This window comes from Bos javanicus, chromosome 26 (genome assembly GCF_032452875.1).
Source record: "Bos javanicus breed banteng chromosome 26, ARS-OSU_banteng_1.0, whole genome shotgun sequence".
NCBI lineage: Eukaryota > Metazoa > Chordata > Mammalia > Artiodactyla > Bovidae > Bos > Bos javanicus.
This window is the reverse complement of record NC_083893.1, coordinates 36,852,670-36,858,742: the sequence shown is the minus strand read 5'-3', so window position 1 is coordinate 36,858,742 and position 6,073 is coordinate 36,852,670.

The following is a 6,073-nucleotide window of genomic DNA, read 5'->3' as shown; positions in this document are numbered from 1 at the left end:
TGTAAGGAAAGATGTTCCATCAGTAGAACAGCTTGACAGGGAAGGGAATTTTAAGATAACGTTGACAGTCAAGCAGCAGCATTTTTGGAACACCTGAAATGCACAGATAACTGCTGGTTATTGTGGGAAAGAAAGAAAACTAACATTCTCTGAGCGCCCATGACAGGTACCATTACCTATTTTTTTTTAGTACCCTGTATGGACAGACACTTGTCTATAATTATTTCTCAGTCTCACAGCAATATTGCAAGGTAGGTGTTATTGGTGCCATTTTTCTGGATGAGGCTTGCAGGTAAGAGACTCATCCATGGAAGGAGGAGGGAAAGGGATGGGGGTTGGGGAGGATATCTCCAAGGTTCCATCCCAGACCTAGTTGACTTCAAAGTCCATACTGCACTGAGAATATTAGTTTGAACTTTAGGAGTTCCATGAATTTTCCATGGAATTGTAGGCATAGTTTTGTGGGGGGATTATCATTTAGCACACTGGTCTCCAACCTTTTTGGCATCAGGGACTGGTTTTGTGGAAGACACTTTTCCCACAGATTGGGGAGGCGATGGTAATGCAAGCGATGGGGAGTGGCTGTTAATACAAATGAAAGTTTGCTCACTTGCCATCAGTTCACCTCCTACTATGTGACTCGGTTCTCAACAGGCCACAGACTGATACTGGTCCATGGTCAGGGGACTGGGGACCACTGATTTAGTAGATTTCTCAAAGGAATCTGTGACTCCAAAAGAGAAGAACAACTGTCTTAGACTGTCAAAGTTGGAAGGATACTTAAAAATCAAAAGCCTGCTGCCTTCATGTCAAAGCTGGGCAAACAGAGGCATAGAAAGAAGAAGAAAGAATTTGTTACAGAGTGACTCAACTGACAGAGCCAACACAAGAACCCAGTCCCCTTGTCCCCACCCCGGGCCACTGCATCTCCATCTCTGGTACCTCCTATGAAGGCAGCAGAAAGCTTGAACAGCTTGGAAGAACTGCAGTGCACTGGACAGATCCCTCTGAGACCATCTTGGCAGGAAGTCAGTTAGGCACCTCTGGGGGGAGGCATGTTAACTGTTCAAGCACCAGGCTCTAAATTAGTCCTGTTTGGTAAATTGCACTTTGTAGGGTACCATTAGTAAGTGACTGCTCTAATGCGAGCTCTGGGGTGTAGAAGAGCAACCCAGCTCTCCAAGGGCCTGCTTCCTGCCTAGTACATAGTTTTTCCCCTGGGTAAAGGAAACCATGCCTGGACTGTGGCAAATCATGTTTGAGGAGGATGTAGGAGAAGGGGGAAAAATCAGGACAGGATGCTTTTCGTACCAGCAGAAACTTTTGTCTGCATGCAGGAACAGCTTTAACATAAGTGCGAGTGGTGTTTTATCCGCTCCGTGTTCTGTCTGCTGCTGGCAGCTCTGTTTCCTCTGAGCCCACAACTACATTTTCCAACTACACTTCTCAAAACAATATTTATTTATTTGGCTGCCCTGGGTCTTAGTTGTGGCACGCAGGATCTTTGATCTTCCTTGTGGCTTGCAGGATCTTTTTTGAACTCTTAATTGAGGCGTGCCCTCTGCCATGGCATGCGGGATCTAGTTCCCTGACCAGGGTTTGAACCTGGGCCCCCTGCATTGGGAGCACTGAGTCTCAGCCACTGGACCACTAAGGAAGTCCCCCCAACTTTACTTTTTAAAAAAAAAACTTTTTGTTTTGTATTAGAATATAACCAATTAACAAACAGTGTTGAGATAGTTTTAGGTGAGTAGCAAAGGGACTCAACCATACATATACATGTATCCATTCTCCCCCAAACTCGCCTCTCCAACTGTACTTTTAAGGCTCATTTTATTCTATCTACCACCTAGCTCAGAGTCTGGCACTTAGAAAATTTAAGCAAGTGTTTGTGGACTAAAAAATGAGATTCTACTTGTGCTTCAATCTTCATTCTACCACGTATAAGCTGTGCTATTTTAACAAGTAAATTAACTTCTCTGAGCAATAATGCCTATGGTTATCTGGTAAAGTAGAAAATAGGAGAAAATCTCAGTAATGGTCAGGACTGGCCCTCTTGGGACCTGGGGGGAAAGGATTAGCAGGAGCTTAACCCTCTTGGTAGTTAGGGTCTTCCCCTGTGGTTCAGAGGTAAAGAATCCTCCTGCAATACAGGAGCTATAGAAGACATGGGTTCAATCCCTGGATTGGGAAGATCCCCTGGAGGAGGGCATGACAACCCACTCTAGTATTCTCACCTGGAGAATCCCATGGACAGAGGAGCCTGGAGGGCTACAGTTCATAGGGTTGCAAAGAGTCAGATACGACTGAAGTGACTTAGCATGCACACAGCCCTCTTGAGAAACTTGGAGGAAGATTGTTGGTCAGAGTCCCTGAGACCCAGTCTTGATTCAAAGCCCCAATCTTGCTCTTGTAGAACATCAGGCTTATTCCTCAGTCTTGGCCTGCCTCATTAGCACTGGGAATTTTGACTTTTTCTGTCCTTTGACATGATGGCTCATCAGCTTTTCCTTCCCTCAAGCAAAACCAAATTTGTACCAGCATCATTCAAGATGAGTGGTGTTTGGAGGAGATTTCCTGCCCAAAGAGAGCTAGGAATGAAAGATTTAGAGTTTCTGTAAAAATGCCCCCTTCCACTTCAGACAACTTTCTGTTACTTAGCTTTGTCCAGAAAATGACTATTGCTCTAGATAAAGCCTTGCAGTTTCAGAACTAATCATGATAAATCTACCAGGAATTAATGCCTGTCTGACATTAGACCAATTGCCTAGAAATCATGACACTTATAAGAAAGAGTCATCTCTTTATTTGAATGAAAACAAAGCATCCCAAGGCAGATTTTAAAATACATTATTTTAATTTTTAGAGGAAAAGAATTCTTTAAAGAGAATTGTCAACGATCAAAACTGGTTGATAAATCACATATGTAACTATGTAATTAAACTTCTCCATTTTCAGAGACCTGCAATTAGAGTTCTTCATGTAGTTACCCATAATGATTCATTCTTGCTAATATGCTGAGGAAGAAGGGAGCCGGGGAGATAAATTTTAATTTGAACTTTCCCCTAATTTGGATCAAGAGACAGTGGACGTATGCCTAGGCTGGGAGGTGGGAGAACTGGGTTCTAGTTCCAGTTCTTTCTCATTAACTGTGGGGCTTTAGCCAGATCACCAAGCCCATCTGAGCCTTTGTTTCCTCAGCTATAAAATGATAATAATACCTACTTCAGAGTATTGTTATGAAACCTTAATAAAACTGTGGGTGTGGTAATGCTTTGTAAATTTTAAAGCCCTGTAAGGTCCTCATGCATTTTCTTATTTTGCTGTCTTTTCTCATCATAGCAGGTCAGGCCCTCTGTTGGTGGTGAGAGGAAAAGGCTTTAATGAATAACATCAGCCTTTGTGTAGTGTGAAAAGACAGACAGTAATGAAGGGCTGGGGTACTTTGTTGAATTTGTCTGTGATTGACTGGTGGCCCTGCTTCTGATGATCAGGAATTTATTATTAAGAAAATTGCTGTATGCTTGGGGAGCTAGAACTTGGTTTGTGCCTTCCCCACTGCAGAGGGTCACCACAGATGTCTCAGGGGCTGTTGAGTTGACTTTGCTAGATTTGCATTTAAAGAGAAAACTTTCATTTGGACGAACTCAAAGTTAAGGGGGATTGTGACAAATACTTTGAGAATTTTCAGGGTTCCGGTCTTTATTTTTTTAATTGATGTAAAGTTGATTTACAATGTTGCGTTAATTTCTGCCCTACAGCAAAGTGATTCAGATTATATATATATATATATATGTTGCTCAGTTGTGTCTGACTCTTTATGACCCCATGGCCTGTAGCTCGCCAGGCCCCTCTGTCCACGGGATTCTCCAGGCAGGAATACTGGAGCAGGTTGCCATTCCCTTCTCCAGAGGATCTTCGTGACTTGGGATGGAACCCAGGTCTCCCTCACTGCAGGCAGGTTCTATGCAGGCTTTGTATATATGTGCATACATCCCAAAGAAAGGCAATGCCAAAGAATGTTCAAACTACTGCACAAGTACATTCATCTCACATGCTAGCAAAGTACTGCTACAAGCTAGGCTTCAACAGTACATCAACTGAGAACTTCCAAATGTTCAAGCTGGATTTAGAAAAGGCAGAGAAACCAAGATCAAATTGCCAACATACGCTGGGTCATAGAAAAAGCAAGAGAATTCCAGAAAAACATATACTTCTGCTTCATTGACTATTCTGAAGCCTTTGTGTGGATCATAACAAACTCTGGAAAATTCTTCAAGATACGGGAATACCAGACCACCTTACCTGCCTCCTGAGAAACCTGAATGCAGGTCAAGAAGCAACAGTTAGAAGCAGACATGTAACAACAGACTGGTTCCAAATTTGGAAAGGAGTACGTCAGGATTGTATATTGTCACCCTGCTTATTTAACTTATATGCATCATGCAAAATGCCAGGCTGGATGAAACACAAGCTGGAGTCAAGATTGCCAGGAAAAATATCAATAACCTCAGATCTACGCAGATGACATCACACCTATGGCAGAAAGTGAAAAGGAACTAAAGAGCCTCTTGATGAAAGTGAAAGAGGAGAGTGGAAAAGCTGACTTAAAACTCAACATTCAAAAAACTAAGATCATGGTATCTGGTCCCAACACTTCATGATGAATAGATGGGGAAACAGTGGAAACAGTGACAGACTATTTTCTTGGGCTCCAAAATCAGTGCAAATGGTGACTGCAGCCATGAAATTAAAAGATGCTTGGTCCTTGGAAGAAAACTATGACCAACCTAGACAGCATACTAAAAAGCAGAGACATTACTTTGCCAACAAAGGTCCATCTAGTCAAAGCTATGGTTTTTCCAGTGGTCATGTATGGATGTGAGAGTTGGACCATAAGGAAAGCTGAGTGCCAAAGAATTGATGCTATTGAAATGTGGTGTTGGAGAAAACTCTTGAGAGTCCCTTGGACTACAAGGAGATCCAACCAGTCAATCCTAAAGGAAATCAGTCCTGAATATTCATTGGAAGGACTGATGCTGAAGCTGAAACTCCAATACTTTGGCCACCTGATGCGAAGAACTGACTCATTAGAAAAGACCCTGATGCTGGGGAAGATTGAAGGTGGGAGGAGAAGGGGACGACAGAGGATGAGATAGTTGGATAGCATCACCAACTCGATGGACATGAGTTTGAGCAAGCTCTGGGAGATGGTGAAGGACAGGGAAGTATGGTGTGCTGCAGTCCATGGGGTCACAAAGAGTCAAACATGACTGAGTGACTGAACTGATGCATACATGTGTATATATATATATATGAAAAATATCTATCAATACATCATGTTTTAAATATTCTTTTCCATTATGGTTAACATAGATATTGAATATAGTTCCCTGTGCGGTTCAGTAGGACCTTGTTATTTATCCATTCTATAATAACTTACATGTGCTAAGCCCAACCTCCCACTCTATCCTTCCTCCGTACATGACTACTGGAAAAAGCATAGCCTTGATGAGACAGACCTTTGTTAGCAAAGTAAAAGGCTGTCTAGATGGTTACAATGTACAGTCAAGACTAAAAATTTGCTGTAAGGTAGACATTGGTTCTTGTACTTTGCTGTGCCTCAGTAGTACCAGGAAAGCTTGTAAAAACACATTGCTGGCCCGCCACCAGAGTATTGAATTCTCATTCTAGAGTTCTCATTCTACTGGTCTTTCAATACAGTCTGAGATTTTATATCTCTGTCAAGGTCCTAGGTGGTGCTGACACTGTTGGTTCAGGAACCACTTTGAGACTCTCTGAGGGAGACTGCCTGCACACACAGATGAGAAAAATGAGGCTCGTGTTAAATAATTTGCCCAAGGTATGCATGTGTTCACACGCTCAGTCATGTCCGACTTTGCGATCGCATGGACTGATGCCCACCAGGCTCCTCTCTCCATGGGACTGTCCAGGCAATAGTACTGGAATGGGTTACCATTTCTTCTTCCAGGGCATCTTCCCACCCCAGATCAAATGCATGTCTCCTGCATCTCCTGCATTGGCAGGCAGACTCTTTACCACTTGAGCCACC